The sequence below is a fragment of the Heterocephalus glaber genome, unplaced genomic scaffold, assembly GCF_053883595.1.
Source record: "Heterocephalus glaber isolate CG9 unplaced genomic scaffold, H.glaber_assembly_v1.0 deba00001543, whole genome shotgun sequence".
Classification (NCBI taxonomy): domain Eukaryota; kingdom Metazoa; phylum Chordata; class Mammalia; order Rodentia; family Bathyergidae; genus Heterocephalus; species Heterocephalus glaber.
Window position 1 is genome coordinate 246122 of NW_028258336.1, and position 19562 is coordinate 265683.

Sequence of the window (19562 nt, forward strand, 5' to 3'; positions counted from 1 at the left end):
GTTTCTCTAGATATATAACTGTGCAAAGCTGCAAGGCAAGGAAGTGAGAACTGCTTTTGATCTTTTGTTTTTTCAGACAGGGTCTCCCTATGCAGTTCAGGTTGGCCTTGAACTATGTAGCCAAGGCTGGCCTCAAACTCACAGTGATCCTCCTGCCTCAGCCTCTTGAGTGCTGGGACTATGTGCATGTACACCATGCCTAGCAAGAACTGGTTTCGATCTTGAGGAAGTGGAACTTAAACTATGGGAAATTTCGACACATAGGAAGGCATAGAGCAGCTTCATACCAAACCAAACATCACACACACACACACACACACACACACACACACACTCAACAAATAGTACACCATGGAGTGAATTTCCTTCCAATGCATTTTTCTTCCTTTAGGATCTGAAGAGAATGGTTTTTCTTCCCTTTAGGATTTGAACTGTACTTGGAATGGAAGTTTGTCATTAGGAATGGCAAGAGAGAGAGAGAGAGAGATAGGAAGAGAGCTAGAAGCTTCCTACCAGACTCAAGGCCATCTTCTCTCTCCCCACGAGGGAGGCATGTGATGAGACCCAGGGATCTGAGGGTGTAAATCTGTGGTGATGAACCTACAGCACACATGCCTCAGTGGGCTGTGTTGTGCCCCCCCCCCCCCCCCCCCCGGTAAATCAAACTCAGGACCTTGAACTTTCGAGGCAGCCTCAATGCCATGGAGCTACATCCCCGGCCCTGGAGTGGGCTGTTTGTATCATTGGAAGCTCTGTTATTGTGTTTTTCTTCTAAGACAAAAGATGTTAATGAATGAGTTGTTTTTTCTAAACTAAAACCTCAGTATTCAGGTTTAATTGCAGTGTTGGCACTTTGTGATAAATAAGTGGATTTTGGGTTGCTGTTTGGGTTCTCGGTGTCTAAAAGGTTCGCCAAGGTTGGTCTAAAAGTTTGCAGATCTTTGATTTGCTCTGGTTTAGAACAGGGATTGTGTTGAGCTTTATGGTTTGAGGATGGGGCTGTAAAGGCTGAGAGATGCAGGAGGTAGAAGCTAGCTGAATCTTTAGAATTTGCCACATTTAATGATAAACTACTTAGAGAACAGAGGTTTATTTCAACCGTTCAACAAGGTACTAAAGTTTTATAGCTCATGAGATTAAAGAAAGGCTCCTCAGCAACTAACTAGATACTTAAAAAATGTGGTAAAGATGTAATTGCTTTTAAATGTGTAAAAATTAGATTTTAAAATTTCCAGAGAGGGGCTACTGGAAATGACTGTGCTGGAAATGTCCCACATTAGTTATGGTAAAACCATTTAATGGAATAGTATGTGGCTGATAAATGAGTGCAACAGATCCACATACACAGATATGAAATCCTTTCCAAGTGGAAAAATCAAGGTAAAGGACAGGACAAGTAAGTGTGTTAGGTTGAACTCTAGAAGCAGAGACAGGGATTGTATTTTTTAAAAAAGAGGTATACAGAAGTTTACTGGAGGGCTGGGGATTTAGCTCAGTGGCGCCACACCTGCCTCACAAACTCAAAGTCCTGAGTTCAATCCTGGTACCCCCCTCATCCCCCCAAAAAGAAGTTTATTGGGCAGAATTCTAAAGTACACGTTCAGGGAACTAGAGTTTAGGTGGGGAGAGAGAGAGGTGGGAGAGAGGCACTTATGCGCTTGAGCTGGGTACATTTATGGGGGATTTAGGAGTGGAAATCTGTAGAACTTGTGAATCTATGGAAAGAAGAGATTCAATTTACAGATGTGAGGCAACAGCTTTTTCTGCAGGGTGACAGCCCTCACAGGTGTAGCTCACCCATGGGGAAAGGCCTATTTTACAGGTGAAAGGCCATGGATCCCTATTCTCAGGTGAAGAAGACCGATTTACAGGTAAAATGGAATGGCTAAGTTCCATTTATAGATTAAAGGGAAGAAGCTTAGGACTTATGAATGGGTTTGTGTCCTGAACCTGCAGTTTTTATTAAAAGTACAACTTAAAAATTACAATTTTTCCTGTCTCTTTTCTATCTATCTTATGTTTCCTATCCTTCTTCATTTTCTCCCTTGAGATTTTGATCACTTATTATTAAGGGATGCAGGAGGCTGAATGTCTACCTTATGGCTGCTTCAGGCTGGGGTGGGCACTGACTCTACCTAGCCAGGGATTAAAAATCTCATCCTGACTGCCCTAAAGAAGACATAGGAAGATAGGTTTTTATTTTTATCGGCAGAGACAGGGATTCTTGTGCTTTTAGGAGGGGTTGCTCCTAGGAGAAGGGGTAGGAACAGAAGAGAGGAGGGGAAAAGTTAAATAAGGAAGTGGTCTCAGTGGGTATCAGATTTGGCCCGATCCAGAATTACACAGTGTTGTCCAATCCTTTTTACTCCTGTGTGGGTGGCAGCGTGTTGCCACAACTGGAGAGTTCTCTGTAGAAAGGGGCACTATGGGCCTTGAGTACTATTAGTCACACTCTCAGCAGTAGAGGGAAGGGTGTGTTGGTGTCAGCTGATCTGCACAGAGCTGCAGCCGCACCCACTGCAGAAGGCATGCTGCCACTGGTGGGGAAGGGTGTAGGTGCACATATGTCTGCTCCCATGGGCTGTGAGCCTTTTTTAGTATATGTGCTGCCAAAGCGAGCACTGGGCTGTGAGCCTTGAGCACAGAACACTCCAGTTCTTATCCCAGAAGCTATGGCTCCCTAAGCTCTTGAATAGAACTGGATTACAGTATAACTGATTTCTTTTGTAATCCTTTGTATTTGTCTTTACATACTTCAAGCATTCTTCTGAAAGGGGGAGCCATAGCCTTCTTTAGACACCCAAAAGGTCTGAAGTACACACATACACAACAACAAAGAGAACAGGAAGGTGGTAACAATGCTTGTCCTGGGGGTTGGAGGATGAGGGGGAATCTAGAGAGCTGGTTTCAGCAGCTGGAAAGAGATTTATTTTTTTGTGTTTCTTTGGGTTCTATTGAAATTTTTGCATGTTCATGGGTGACGTTGTAAAAAAATTCAAAAAGTGTACCTAAAAGAATTACAGTTCCAAAGAACTGGAGTAGGGGTAGGGAGAAAACAGCAAATGTGGGGGAAAGGATCCCTCCAACGAGCCTGACTTTTCCTGGGTTTTCTCTTCACTTTCATTTCCTGGGTTGCTTTTTCAGTTTTGTACCATTTCTCTGATTGCTTGCTTTTCTCTTCGAAAAGTCCCCTCCTATCTTTGTAATGACTGCATTCAGTCTTCAAGCTGCTTTAGCCCACTTGGGTGGAAACCTGCATAATAATCTTTTACTAATTTTTGCCCCAACTCCTTATCAAATGATCACAAAATGTAAAGTCATTTCTTAGCACATGCACATATACTTGCAAAATAGATTGCTTTAATTTGCATAATACTTTTGTGAGCCAATAGCATGCCTTTAAATGAAGAAAATATTTTTATAATGAGAATAAGTTTGGGGGTTGTTTCACATTTAATTATTTGACATTTGTAGTCAGATCAGGTTTGAGGACAACATTTGATGTCTCTTTTATGCGCTTTTTTTTTCCGATTTATAAAAAAGTCAAGATTTACTAAATTCTACCTCTCAGGATTTTAAAATGGATGTGCATTTTCCACCACTTTTGTTGCCAAGGGAGCACACATCTGCCCTGGAAAAACCTTCCTGTGGAGTGATGTCAGCAGAGATAAATGAATGAGAGTACATGCGGTGCTGGAATAATAGTGCAATTTGGCTAAAGGGTGACATCATCTTTTCTCTGTTGTATCTGCCATCCTAAGTAGCAGTAAGTCCACCCGAGCTAGAGAATGAATTACAAGGACAGCACACTGGCAAGATAGGATTAAACAAAAATATGGAAAGTAAAATTTACAAAGAAGGGAGCTTTGACTAGATCCAAAGGTTGTTCATAATATATTTTTCTTATGTAAGGTTGTGATCTGATTACCCTATCCTAATTTACCATCATTTTGCATTAGGAGGAAAGATGCAAAGCTTATTTCTTTTTTTTGGTACTGGGGATGGAACTCAGGACCTTGTGCATGTGAGGCAGGCGGTGGAACCACTGAGCTAAATCCCCGGCTAAAGCTTATTTCTTAATGGCCAGTTTGCTATAGATACACATATTTCACCAGAGTATAATCAGGGATGTTGTAATTGATTTTAGTCCTTAAAGGATACATTCAAATACCAATAAATTAAATGCCTGTATAAGTTGAATCCTTTCACTGTTATCCCACATGTCTCACTAGTGACCCTGGGAGAGGGTTCTCTGGGTTTTGTTTAGATATCAGGAGAAGGATGTTATCATTCTTTATGCTGGGAAATCTTGAAAAATGCTTTGTTTCTGAGGAGGAGAGTTTGTGAATCTGTATTTGCTTTAGAGGGGGTGGGTCAGTACTAATTCATTGCTTTTTATTTTTAAAATAACAGCTTTATTGATTTAAAATTTGCTTATTCAACTATATTAGTCATTTTCCTGTCACTGGGACAAAATACCCAACACCTTCAACTTAAGGGAGGAGAAGATTAATTTATCTCATGGTTCAGGAGACTCAGTCCGTGGGCCACTAGCTCCAATGCAGAAACATCAAGCTGCTCACCTCACGGCAGCCAAGAAACAGAGAGAATGGAGAAGCCTGGGACAAGAATAAACCTTTCCAGGTCATACTCCCAGGGATCTTCCCTTTCCCACCAGGCCCAACCCCAAACAGCAGGCAGCTATGAATATAACAGTCCCATGATGCAATCACTTTCCAAACACATGAGACTTTTGGGGGATATTTTAGATGTAAACTTTAACACCAACTATGGCTTCTCTATGCCATTTTTTTAGAGTGCAAGAAAAACACCCATCTTTTAGCCTTCTGTTTTATACAAGCAGCACATAAATTTCTGCATAAGCATTGATAATGGCTGGGAGGAATCAATACTGCAAACAGATTAAATCAAAGAATTAAATTTTAAAGCTGGATTAAGAAGTCATGAAAAGGAAGGAGAAGAAGAAATAGAGGAAAAGAAGAATTATAGAAGTAAAATGAGCAGTTCATTACTGAAAAGAAAATGTTCTGCTGTTTGAGTAAGGATCAAAGAGATTTCACTGTTGGCTCCCCATGTGGGCATGCCTTTTTTGAACAGCAAGTCCCAAGATTAAGAAGCTAGAAGGATCTAAGACTTTAATTAGTACTAATGAAAATTTGCAAAACATCAACAACAAACTTACAAGGCAATTTCATTTCCAAAGCACGTTTGCATATATCAGAGGTAAAATGATGTTTTCACAAATACATAGGATTTATTTGTGGAAGCTATTTTTGTGGCCTAGGGAACAAATGGTTCATTGAAACAGAAATTGGCTGATCTGGTTTCAAAGAATTCTATTATATGAAAAATTCTATAAAACAGATGGGATCAGAAGTCCCTGAACACAGAACAGGAATATCAGGTAATGAAAATGTTCTTTTGGTATAGTAATATATTTAAAAATTATTAGTATGCAAGAAACTCTGGCAGGAAGAGAAGAGGATGTAAGGAGGAATAATACTGTATAACTGATAGGCTGTTGTGCTTTCCATAATAGGCCTCACTGAAGCTTGGTGGCAACTATTATTCTTATTCTACTGATGAAAACACACTTCCAAGAAGTGTTAGAGTTAGGGTTACAGTTAGGTGGCTTTAGAAAGGATGCTTTCCTTTGAATAAAGCTTGGTCCTAGAAAAGGCTTGGCTGTAGGAATCCCTAATGGACAGACTCTTTTTGTCATATGTATATCATATGCATCGTTTCTATGTGGTGACAGTTCTCTCTATAACTAGGTTCCTGGGAACATCCTGGTTTCTAGACCTCACTCCATCCCAAATCCAAATGAGCATCCTCAGTCATTGCTGTATCTTAAGAAAGACTGCTCTGCCTAATTGTTGCCACTCACTGTGCCCTCCTCGCCAGGTAGAGAGACTCTGATGTCGTTCTTTTGGGTGTTGCTGCCCTAACTACCTGTTTGCTTTGTTTAGAGTTCTGAGTTCTCAATTTCTAATAGGCAAAACACACCCAGATCAAAATAAGCTTCATTAAGATAGCATTTGACCAAGACAGTGGTTCCCAAATGGTAGCCCTCAGAGCACTTGCATAAGCATACCAAGCATGTACTCTACCACTGAGCCCCAGCCCTACTTGCATTCAAAAATACCTTGGGGGAAATGAAAAGAAAACAGATACCACTTTTTTCTAAAAAATTTTGTAGAATTAAAACATTCTAGGCCGGGTGCCATTTTAGGAATTATATCCTTGACTACACTTTCAATTCCTTTTATAGTTCTTAATCTAGTCACATTTATTTAGGTCAGGACTTTATGAAGCTGAGAAAAGCACTGTTATGAGAAGAACATATCTGTTATTTCACACAGTCACCCAAAACATTAATATACAATAAGCTATAATGATACACGGTAGGTACAAGATCAACCTCACTAGCCATATCACTTTCCAGTGCCACTTTATTGTGGAACAGGGCTAACATTTAACTAGTGGGACAAGTTCTGGCCTGGTTTGAATTTCTTCCTGTAGGAATTGCTTTGTTCTTGACTCAGCCTTTCCTTGCTTCCTGGGCCTAACTAGTAAATTCTAATCTTTGTTTCTATACCTCTAAATATTGAGTTTTCCTTTACTGACTTTGTGGAAGGCTTCCCCATAATGTAGCAACCACTGACCTTGGTTATCCAAAGCTTCTTATCTCTCCAACAACCAAAAGCCTTGTGTCTTTAGCAATTTGCTGCTTCTTCCTCAAGATCAGCATTCATTCCCCTGCTCTGTGTGGCCATGGCAGATTATTTCTCCCCATCTCCTCCTATTTTCTTCCTCTCCCTTGCCTGAAGTTTTTTTCAATGATAAGAGTTCTTCCTGGCTGAAGGTAAGTTTAAACAGTTAACTTTAACTTAAGCTGCACTTGAAACAGTTTGTTATGGGCAGAGATATAAATGCCATGATGTTTTCTGGCCATAATATCCAATGTTCTCTTTTTCTCCATGTCACCAAACAATAACTTTTGGTCTTAGTGCTTTATTCTTTGTGCCAAGGTACTTAAAGTGCCTCATATGAACAGTTTGGTGGTAAATTAAATTTGGAAGATGCTGGCTTAAAGTTATATAAGCTCTTTTGCTGACTGTTTTTCCAGAAACTTGGCTGGAATGTTAATATGCATTATAAATCTCCATGTGGGTGCTAGTGTTCTGAAAAAGCATGATGGGAAATGCTTCCCTTTCCTTGCTCTGTTTAGCCAGTCTCAATGTCATATAAACTGAATGAAAATGGACTGCATGTAAGCCAATCTCAGCATACTGTCACATCCAAATGAAACCCAAGTCAGGATAAAACAACACCCCCATTTCCAAAGCAGTGTGTGCTGGTCAAAATAGATGCCTTTGGCAGAGGGAGCAAAAGAGTAACTATGCCACCCCAAACCATCTTTACAGATCTCTCTTCCCAAAGTTTCCTCATCACTAGTTGCTCCTCCACTTCCCCCTGCAGCGTCTTTTCTGCACAGTCTAGCCCTTTAATTTCTTTTCTTGCCTTCCAGATCTATTATATTCTTCCAAGATCAGTTTTGTGCCCTTTCTCATGTAAATTAATCTGACCTCTCTAGAGCTCTTCCAGTTTTCTATTTTACTCATATTGAGATCATTACAACAGTTTCCCAAAACTAGATGGAACAAAGATAAATTCTTCCTCAGAAGATGGGGGAGGGGAGGAGGCCATTCTGGAGGTTTTGGAGGCAACGTATGTAGCACCCCTCCTTCCTGGGAATAAAAGACTTATGAAGATCAAAATAACAGCTTTGTTCCCCCTAGAGCTAACTGGAGAATGAAACTTCATTTATTCAGAGAGTCTTGAGATGATATGGGTTAGCCTGACAGGGGTGGCAACTTACTGAAGGTAGAAGGGAGTGCTTGTGTCCTGAGGAAGTGCCATTCTGAAAGGAAGGTCCAGTCCTTGGAAAGGGCTCAGACCTATATGCTGTTTTCTCTTCCCATTTCATCTTTTCCCATGGGTGCCTCCTCATTATCTCCATGCCAGACAGACACCACAGCTTTGTTTTAAATATTTATTCACAATACTATAGGCCTGGCCTTATTTATCTGGGACAGTAGGCAGGGTCCTCCTATGTTGGTGAAGTACCCAAATTGCACAGGGCCTGTCTTCTCCCACCACTGTAAATCTTCCTAATACTGTAGAAATCTGTCCATGACCTTCACATGAAATGTCATCCATGCTGAGTTGTACTTGATTTTAGAAAGTTATATTTGATTTCCTTCTCAGGAACTTGTTGGTTTTGTAGGAAGGTTCTATATACCTGTTAGTTCATAGGACTCTTTCACTTTGAATAATACCCCACCTAACAGTTTTTCTACTGATATGGATTGTTAATGGTCTACTGGAGCCTGCTGGTGTAGAATGCTTGCATGGTAGGACAAGTGTTTCATATTTTAATTAACATGTTTTCCTGAAGCATGAATTGCTTCTGAACTTACCTGAGAAGCCTCTCAAACCAGCATGTGCACATTATATTTTGCCATTGAGTGTTGGGTGTGCTCACTAAAGCTGTGTGACTATCTTTGGTGGTGTCCTATTTTTGTTCTCTGTGTCCACTTCCCTGAGCACATCGTTTTGTTTTTTTTTTGGTACCTGGGATCGAACTCTGGACCTTGTGCTTGTGAGGCAGGCAGTGGTGGTCTCCTGTTTTTGATACACATCTCTACTTTGCATGGCCTCTCAGCTCATGGAAGCCCTTTATGAACTCTGAAGACACAGAAGGTAAGAAATCAGAAGTAGCCTGATTTTTGGGAATTCCCATTCCTGCTACTTTTCAAATGAGCAGAACTACAGTGTCCTGGAGATATAGCTTGGTGTCAGGGAACTGTAGTCTTTGTATATAGAATAGGCAGATGTATATAGAATTTGTGGGCTTTCTTGTCTCTCAAGGCAGGAGACAGACACTGTGCTGCAGGTGTTGTTGTAGTGGTTCTTACCTTCTTCCATTTTGTGTTTTCTGAGGTGTGTGTAGATGACAGGAATTGATTAGGACAATTTTCAAAGCTCATGAGTTATAATAAGCATGATCCTGTAGTATGTGCTGATCCACATACGTATCTAGTTCCACATTGAGGATTTCCTCTTAATTGAAAGGAGGGAATGCTCCATTAGGCCTATTTAGCTTTTATGCTGCCTCTTTGACTGCATGCTTTTCCCTACAGTCCATTTTCAGTCTCCTATCCTTGATGAAGGCTTCCTTGACCACCAAAGCCCAGAGTTATCTTGCCAACTCAATGACAGTCACTGAATTGAGTCATTGAGCACCTGTGTTGTGCTAGGAGCTGGGCTGAGAATGTAGATTGACAAAGATGAATGACAAACTTGAAGGATGCACTGTTTTCAGGAACAGTAAAAGTCTTTACTATTGAATGCAGTCCATTAAATAGCTCTGGGGCCTGTGTGTGTGTGTGTGTGTGTGTGTGTGTGTGTGTGTGTGTGTGTGTGTGTGTGAGGACCATTCACATCCTGTAGTTTGTGATTGCTGCCCTCTAGAGGACTGGAGGTATATGTAGCTGAGATCAAACATAGGCCTTGTGTGTGCCAGCCAAATGCTCTACCACTGAAGTATATTGCTGGCCCAAAGATTGTATTTTGACAGCTTTTGTATCCTTTTCACAGAGTTTAGCTTTTAATCAAAATTCAGGAAATACTTAATTGAGTTATTGAAATAGGTTTCCTGGTGAGGTTATTAAATTAACTTGTACACTGTTGGGGGAGCAGCTGGATACTGATTCCTTATCCATGGAATCAGTATGGTGAGGGAGTGGAGGGGAAGATGGAGAGTCCATTTTTATAAACTCTCTAGGTAATTATTTTTAGAGCATTTAAAGAGTGTTGCCTCAAGAGTTTGGCATATGAATATAGGAACCAAGTTTACTGACATAAAATTCTTCAACATACCATAAATAACCATGAAAGTGGTGTTAAAGTCTGGGCCCATTGGAAATCTCTGTAGAATAGAATGCAACTATAAAAACATAGGTAGAAAAATCAATTAGAATTAAAAAGGCAGAGAAAGACTAGTTAAGTCATGATGTTTCTGTTACCTACTGCTGTATAAATACCAGTCCAAAACTGGATGGCTGGAAACATTTATTATTTCTTATGATGAGTGGGTTAACTGGGCTGAGCTGGGTGCTTTCTCACCTCCCTGTGATATAGCTGGGGTCACCCATGCAGCTGCATTTAGCTAGGAGTTTGGCCACAATGGGAACAGCCAAGATGGCCTTACATTGTCCAGGGATTTCTCCTTGTGATGTCTCTTCATCCAGTTTTATAGCCTCAGCCTTTAAAGTATGATGACTGGATTTCAAGAGGGAGAAGCAGCAGCTGCCACTTTTCTTCTGGTCTGGGCTTAGAAGTCCCAGAACACCATTGCTGCTTTATCTTATTGGACAAGACAGATGACAGAGCCAGCCCAGATTCGACGGGAGGAGGATCTAACCCATCTCTCATTACTAAGGAGTGTACAGAAGAAGGGGGAAGGAATTGATGGTGGATATATTTGGGTACCATCTGCCATTCAGAGTCACATCTGGAACATGCAGAAAGAGGTGACTACATCTGGGCCATCTAAACTCCAGCCTAGAAGCAGCTATAGGATCCACACAATGGAATTATATTCAGTAATAGAAGGTAAAAATTATATATACTACAATGTGTATGAACCCCAAACACATCACGCTAAGTGAAATGAGCCAGATACAAAGTCACATATTTTTTTTTTTTTTGGTACCAGGGATCGAACTCGGGACCTTGTGTTTGCGAGACAGGCAGCCAAAGTCACATCTTTACTGTATGAGAAGCCCAGAAAGGCATATCTAAGAGACAAAAGGTTGACTAGTGGTTGCCTGGGGTTAGAGATGGGCCTGGGTTTTAATTGTAAGTGGGCTTAAGAGATATTATTGATGGGGGAGGGGATTTAGATTTAGCTCAGCGGCACCATGCCTGCCTCGCAAGCACAAGGTCCTGAGTTCAATCCCTGGTACTGAAAAAAAAAAGAGATATTATTGGGGTGATAAAAAAACTCTAAAACTGGATTCTGTAGATGGTTACAAAATTCAGCCAATTTAAAAAATATTTAAAAAGTAAAAATTATTGAGTTGTACACTTAGAAGGATGAATCTTATGGCATGTAAATTATACTTCAATAACACTGTTAAGAAAATACAGGGTGGTTGTCTTTAACTTAAAAGGCATGTTCCTGAAGACTTTGTATAATTCAAGTCTTGCGCGTTTTAATTTTCCCATAAGACTAGGTGTAAAGCAATTCTCAAAGGGCAAAACTCCACACCTTATCATTGTCTATTTTTGCTTTATCTGCCTTTTGTTTTCCAGCCTTGCATCATTTACACAGTGTTCTCTCCTAATTTAATAATAGAGCACAGCAAGGGTGATATCTGGCTTTCCTCATAGCTTTTTATCACATCTAACTTCCAGTTCCAAGCTATTGATTTTCTAGCATGTTTTTCAGCAGGAAGGTAACACTTACATGCATACCGGATGACAGTTAATCTATCATACCAAAGATTTTGTATCTTTAAGACATTTCTTTGCTTGTGTAATTGTTTTAAAAATTTTATTGGTACACGTTTGTGGTACATAATGATTACATTCATCATGGGAAGTTAGTATATGTACATAATACATCTTTTTACATTCCCTCCCCTTTCCTACTCTGCCTCTGCCCTCCATCTCTTGGTCCCCTTCCCATTTAAAAAAGATCTAACTCCATGTTTCCTATTATCTGTCTTTTATTTTGCTTTTTAATTTATTTATACTTCCGATTTCTCATATAAGAAAAAAAATGTGATATTCAGGCTTGTGTGTCTGATTTATTTCACTTAACATTATGAATCCAAAGTGCACCCATTTTCCTACAAATGTCTCAAATTTATCCTTCTTTATGGCAAAGTAGTACTCAATCTTGTAGAAATACCACATTTTCTTTATCCACCCATCTATTGATGGACATATAGGTTGCTTCCAAGACTTAACTATTATAGATTGTACTGCTATATACATGGGTACACATGTATCACTGTAATATGATGTCTGTAACTCTTTTGGGAAGATGCTTAGAAGGAGAATAGCTGAGTGGAATGGGATTTCCATTTTTAGTTTTCTGAGGAATTGCCATACTGATTTCCATAGCACTTGCACTAGTTTACATTCTTATTAACAACAATGTAGAAGAGAGTTCCTTTGTCCCTGGAGCCTCACTAGAATTTGTCATGGTTTGATTTCTTAAGAGTGGCCATGTTTTTTCTGGAGTGAGGTGGAATTTCAGTGTTCTTTTAGTTTGGATTTCTCTAGTGGCCAGATGTGTTGAACAGTTTTTCGTATGTTTATTGGCCATTTGTAATTCTTTTGAGAAGTGCCTATTTCAGTTGCCCATTTTTGATTGAGTCATTTATTTATTTATTTATTTATTTTTATTAAATTCTTTTATTGGTACATTGTAGATATACAACACAATTACATTTCTCATTGGGAATTGTACCTTTACATAATTCATCTTGGTTCTTATGTTTTCCCCATTCCTAGACCTCCCTTCACACCCTCCACCCTTCCCTATTTACCAAGACTTTATTTCCATTTTTTCCATTTCTCAGCATTTTTCCTTTCCCTTCTTTTCTTTCCCCTGCCCCTCCCACTACCCCTACCCCTTTGGACCTTTTCTTCCTATTTTACATTATCAATTATTCATTCTAATCATTCGTACATTTTAGGTATTCAATATAATGACATTCATCATTGGAAATTTGCACCTTTACATAGTCTCTCTTGGTTCTTATTTTTCGCTCTTGCCCAGCCCTCCCTTCAACCCCTCCATTCCTCCCTATTTACAAAGATTTTGTTCCTATTTTTCCATTTTCTCATATTAATCCCATTCCCTTCTATCCTTTCCTCTAGCCCTCCCACTTCCTTCCCCTTTGCCCCTTTTCTTCCTATTTCACATTACCTATTATACATTTAGTCCTTATTTACACTTTCAGTTTCTCACACCAGAGAAACTATTTGGAATTTATTCATGTGTGTCCTATTTATTTCACTTAAGAGTACTGCCTCAATGTGCATCCACTTAGCTATAAATGTCTCTAATTTCTCATTTTTTATGGCTGAGTAGTACTCTATTTTATAAAAAAACCACATTTTCTTTATCCAGTCTCCAGTTGATGGGAATTTGGGCTGTTTCCAAGTTTTAGCTATCACAAACTGTGCTGCTATGAACATGGGTGCACATATATCACTGTGGTATGATTCTTTTAATTCTTTGGGGAAGATCCCCAGCAGTGGAATAGCGGGGTCAAATGGGACTTCCAGTCCTAGTTCTTTGAGGTATCTCCATACTGATTTCCACAGTGGTTGCACCAGTCTACACTCCCACCAGCAGTGGAGCAGGGTTCCTTTTTCCCCACAGCCCTGCCAGCATTTGTTATTGGTTGATTTCATGATAGCAGCCGTTCTTTCTGGAGTGAAGTGGAATCTCAGCATTGTTTTCATTTGCATCTCTCAAATGACCAGTGATGTTGAACATGTTTTCATGTATTTATTTGCTATTTCTACTTCTTTGTCTGAGAAATGTCTGTTCATTTCAGATGCCCATTTCTGGATTAAGTCTTTAAATTTTGAAGGTCTGATCTTTTTAAGTTCTTTATAGATTCAAGGTAGTAGACCTTTGTCTGAGGAAAAGCAGGTTAAGATTTTTTCCCACATTGTAGGTTGTCTCTTCACACTGCTGGTGGTTTCTCTTGCTGTGCAGAAGCCTTTTAATAAGAATAGATCCCACTTGTTGATTGTTTGTGCTAGTTCACGGGCGACTGAGGTTTTGTTCATAAAATCTTTTCCTACACCAATGTCTTCAAGGGTTCTACCTAACCTCTGTTCCAACTGGTTCAGAGTTTCTATTTTAATATTTAGATCTTGAATCCATTTTGATTTTAGTTTAGTGCATGGTGAGAGATACAGGTCTAGTTTTAATCTTTGGCAAGTTGAAGCCCAATTTTTCCAGCACCATTTATTAAAGAGGCTATCTTTCCTCCAGTGAGGGTGTTTGTCTCCTTTATTGAAGATGAGGTGGTTGAGTGTGTCTGGCGTTGTTTGTGCATCTTCTAATCTGTTCCACTGGTCCTCAGGTCTGTTTCTTTGCCAGTACCATGCTGTTTTTATCACAGTAGGTTTGTAGTATAGTTGCAGGTTGGGGATTGTGATACCCCCTGCCATGTCTCTGTTACCTAGAATTGCTTTTGCTATTCTGGCTCTCTTCTTGTTCCAAATGAATTTTTGGATTGTTCTCTCAAGGTCTATGGAGTATGCTGCTGGGATTGGATTAAATCTATACAGCAGTTTTGGAAGTATGGCTATTTTCACTATATTAATCCTTCCTACCCAGGAGCAGGGAATGTCTGTCCATTTTCTGATATCATCTTCAATCTCTCTTTTCAGAGTGCCATAGTTTTCAGAGAAGAGGTCTTTGATTTCTTTCGTTAGGATGATTCCTAGATATTTCAGTTTTTTGGATGCTATTGTGAAAGGAATTATTTGCCCTATTTCTCTCTCAGTGAGTCTGTCATTGGTGTAGAGGAAAGCTATTGATTTTTGTGTGTTGATCTTGTAACCAGCTACTTGACTGAATTTGGTTATTAAGTCTAGAAGACTTTTGGTGGAGTTCTTGGGGTCTTCTATATAGAGTATCATGTCATCTGCAAAAAGTGACCATTTGACTTCTTCATTTCCTATCTTTATTCCTTTTATTTCTTTCTCTTGTCTAATTGCCATGGCTAATGTTTCCAGAACTATATTGAACAAGAGTGGTGATAGTGGACATCCTTGTCTTGTTCCTGATTTTAGTGTGAAGAATTTCAGTTTTGACCATTTAGTATGATATTGGCTGGTGGTTTTTCATGGATGGCTTCTATCTCAGTTTGAGGTAGAGACCATGTATTCCAATTTTTTGTAGGGTTTTTATCATAAATGCATGTTGGATTTTGTCAAATGCTTTTTCTGCATCTATGGAGATAATCATATGGTTTTTGTCCTTGGCTGTATTGATATAGTGTATTACATTGATTGATTTGCGTATATTGAACCATCCCTGCATCCCTGGGATGAATCCCACTTGACCAGGGTGTATGATCTTCTTGATGATCTTCTGCATTCTGTTTGCCATTATCTTATTAAGGATTTTTGCATCTATGTTCATTAGTGAGATTGGCCTATAGTTTTCCTTTTCGGTTGGGTTTTCCTCTGCTTTGGGGATCAAGGTGATGCTGCTTCCAGGAATGAATTTGGGAGTATTGCTTCCCTTCCAATTTCATTGAAGAGTTTCAACAGTATTGGCAGTAGTTCCTCTCTAAATGTCTTGTAGAATTCAGCAGTGAAGCCATCAGGGCCCAGGCTTTTCTTAGTTGATAAGTTTTTAATTACATTTTCTATTTCATTGGTTCATATCGGGTTGTTCAGAATTTTTAGGTCTTCTTCATTCAACTTTGGTAATTCATATGTATCTAGGAATCTGTCCATTTCTTCTGTGTTGTCCATCTTATTGGCATATAGGTTCTGGAAGTAGGTATTGATGATCCTCTGGATTTCTGCTGGGTGTGTTGTAATTTCACCCTTTTCATTCCTAATTGCATGGATTTGGGCCTTTTCTTCCCTTTTTCTGACTAGGTTGACTAAGGGTTTGTCAATTTTGTTGATTCTTTCGAAGAACCAACTCTTGGCTTCATTGATTTTTTGTATCATTCTCTTAGTCTCCATTGCATTGATTTCTCCTCTGATCTTTATAATTTCCTCCCTTGTATGAGCTTTGGGGTTGTCCTGCTCTTCTTTTCCTAGAAGCTTGAGGTGCAGCATGAGGTTGTTTAATTGGGCTCGTTCTGTTTTCCTAATATGCATATTCACTGCTATGAATTTCCCTCATAAGACTGCTTTCATTGTGTCCCATAGATTCTGATATGTTGTATTGTCATTGTCATTTAATTGAAGGAACTGTCTGATTTCTTCTTTAATTTCCTTTGTGACACATTGGTTATTCAGAAGTGTGTTGTTCAATTTCCACGTGTTTACGAAATTTTTTGAGTTTGTTTTGCTATGGATCTCCAATTTCATCTCACTATGGTCTGATAATATACAGGGGATAACTTCAATTCCTTTGCATTTACTTAAACATGTTCTATGTGTGAGTGTGTGGTCTATTTTTGAGAATTACCCATGTGCAGCTGAGAAGAATGTGTATTCTGATTTTGTGGGGTGGAAGACTGTAAATATCTGTTAAGTTCATTTGTTCAAGAGTTCGATTGAGTTTTAGTATTTCATTACTTATTTTTAGTCTATTTGACCTATCTATTTGTGACAGTGGGGTGTTGAGGTCCCCCACTACAATTGTATTAGTGCATATATGACTTTTCATGTCCATTAGTATTTGTTTTATATAGTTGGGTGCACTAGTGTTTGGTGCATAGATATTTATGATTGTCTTCTCTTCCTCTCGGATTTTTCCCTTTAGAAGGATGTAGTGTCCTTGTCTGTCTCTCTTAATCAGTGTTGGTTCGAAGTCTACTTGATCTGCAAAATGGATAGCTACTCCTGCTTTTTTTCATGTTCCTTTCACATGGAGTATTGTTTTCCACCCTTTAACTTTCAGTCTATGAATTTCCTTTTGAATTAAGTGTATTTCTTGTAGCAGCATGTTGGTGGATTTTGCTTCTTGACCCATTCTGCCAGCTATTTCTTTTGATTGGTGAATTGGGACCATTAACATTGATGTTTGTAACTGAAACGCATTGACTTGTCATTGCCATGACTTTTTCTTTTTGTTGGGTTCTCCTCCTTTACATTTAATTTCTTTTCATGCCAGATGGGTTCATTCTGCTTTGCTTCCTGGGGTTGTGATCCTCAATGTCTATTCCTAGGATATTGTGTAAAATTCTTTGGAGTGCTGGTTTGGTATTCACAAAGTTCCTAAGGTGCTCTTTGTCATGAAAGTATCTTATTTCTCCATCCATTTTGAAAGATAGTTTTGCAGAGTACATCAATCTGAGTTTGAGGCTGTTTTCTTTTAGGGCTTGGAATATGTCACTCCAAGCTCTTCTTGCCTTGATAGTTTGTGTTGAGAAGTCTGGTGTGATTCTGATGGGCTTTCCTTTGTATGTGATTTGTTTCTTTTCTCTGACTGCTTGTAGAACTTTGTTCTTCTGTTTTGTTTCTAGAATCTTAACAATTATATGCCTATGTGTAGATTTTTTTTGATCAAGGCTATTTGGAGTCCTATATGCCTCACTTATCTGTATGCCAAGCTCTTTTCCCCTGCTTGGGATGTTTTCTGCCATTATTTCTGTGAAGAGATTTTTTATGTCATCTCCACTCTCTCCTGTTTCTTCATTGAGCCCAATCAGTCTCATGTTATTCTTCTTTGCATCATCTAGCAGCTGTTGGATTGATTTCTCATGTTCCCTTATAATTTTGAAACAATTTTTCTTTTCCTGGTCACTAATTGCAATCTTATCTTCTATATCTGAAATTCTGTCCTCACATTGGCTCATTCTGCTGTGTAGAATTTCAGTGGAATTTTTCATGTCCTGGAAATCTATTTGCATCTGTTTTATGGATTCCATTTGTTTCCTATGTTGAGATTCCATCATGTTCCTGAGCTCCTCTCTAGATTTATTAATCATGTCTTGCACTAGGGGCACAATTTCTCCTGTTATCTGAGAAATTATTTCTGATTTCATTTTTTCCAGATCCCCTTTTGTTGCCAGTTCAGTGAGTCCAGGTGGTTGAGTGTCAGAGTGTCCCATCTCATTTCCCTTTGGGGTTGCTGTAGGTGATCTGGAAGTCTGGTTTTGAGACTTATTTACATGTTTTCTCATTTTGACTGGGGCGGGTGGCTGTTAGCACCTGCATGGATTACCTCCTCTGATCTGGGAGAGGTGGAACGGGGGCCGGGAGCAGCGGCAGGGATGGTGGCCTGGAAGCCCCTTTCTCTGGACCAGGAGCAGTGGGACTGAGTCTCAGAAGCCCCTACCTCTGGGCCAGGAGTGGTGGGAGGGATGCTGGCCCGGAAGCCCCTTCCTCTGTCCAGAAGCAGCGGGACAGAAGGTGGCCCAAACGCCCTTTCCTCTGGGCTGGGAGCAGCGGGAGGGATGGTGACTGGGAATCCCCTTCCTCTGGACCAGGGGCAGTGGGACAGTGGCTCAGAAGCCCTTACGTCTGGACCAGGAGCAGCGGGACTCCGTACCTTTGTCTGGTGGTCTGGTGTCCTCTGTGTCTTTGTAGTGTGGAACCAGGTGGCTGCCTGTCTGCAGCGGGGTGATTCAATGTCTTCCACGTGACTCCGGACCTCGGTAGGGCGTGCACAGACCTGCCTGTCTGCAGTGGGGTGATTCGGCGTCTTCTGTGGGACTCGGGACCTCGCAGGGCATGCACAAACCTGCCTGTCTGCTACGGGCTGATTCGGTGTGTTATGTGCCACTTGGGACCTCGGTAGGGCATGGGCAGACCTGCCTGTCTGCAGCAGGCTGATCAAGTCATTTATTTTTGAGGGTCTAATTTTTTGTTTTTTATATATTCTAGGTATTAGTCCTCTGTCCAAAGGGTAAGTGGCAACCTTTTTTTTCCCATTCTGTAGGTTGTTTCTTCACGCTGGTAGTTGTTTCCTTTGCTATGCAAAAGCTTTTTAATTTGATGTAATCCTATTTGTTGATTCTTGATGTTATTTCTTGGGCAATTAAAGTTCTGTTCAGAAAGTCCTTACCAATGCCTATGTCTTCAAGAGTTTTATCTTTCAAAAAAATCTTTTAATAGTTTAAGTGTTTCTCTTTTCATAGCTAGGTCTTTGATTGATTTTAATTTTATTTCAGGGCATGGTGATAGATATTGGTCTAGATTCAATCTTCTGCATGTGGATAGCCACTTTTTCCAATACAATTTGTTAATGAGGCTGTCTTTTCCTCCAGTATGTTTTTGGCTCCTTTGTCAAAGATCAGATGGTTGAATGTGCCTGGGATTGTGTCTGCATCCTCCATTTTGTTCCAGTGATCCACCTGTCTGTTTTCATGCCAGTACCATGCTGTTTTTATCACTGTAGCTTTGTAACTTGAAATCTGATATTGTGGTATTTCCTGCCTTGCCCTGGTTGCCCAGGATTGCTTTTGCTATTCTGGCTCTCTTCTGGTTCCATATGAATTTTAGGATTGTTGTTTCTAATCCTGTAAGGAATGCTGTTGTTATTTTGATTGGGATTACATTAAATAACTCTCAATGTGCATGGTCTCAGTTCCCTAAATCAAAAGACACAGATTGGCAGATTGCATCAAAAAGCAAAACCTAATGGTAGGCTGCAAGAAACACATTTCATTCAAAAAGAAATTCATAGACTAAAAATCAAAGGATGAAAAAAATATCAAAGGATGGAAAACAATATTGCATGCCACAATAGCCCCCAAACAAACAGAAGTAAAAGTTATCCAGTTTTCAGACAAAGTAGACTTCAA

The 19562-nt window shown here is 39.8% G+C and overlaps 1 protein-coding gene across 13 annotated transcripts in view; it reads left to right on the plus strand.

The window, feature by feature from the left end:
- Window positions 1–19562, plus strand: part of LOC110345474 (uncharacterized) — a 793246-nt gene that overhangs the window by 40050 nt on the left and 733634 nt on the right. For 2 of the 13 annotated variants that reach the window (XR_015442337.1, XR_015442338.1), the window contains exon 1: window positions 706–8787. The exons of the other annotated variants lie outside the window; for them this stretch is intronic. The gene's annotated coding sequence lies outside the window, so the exon portion shown is untranslated. Of the gene's footprint in view, window positions 1–705; window positions 8788–19562 lie in introns of those variants that run through there. 13 annotated transcript variants of the gene reach the window in all.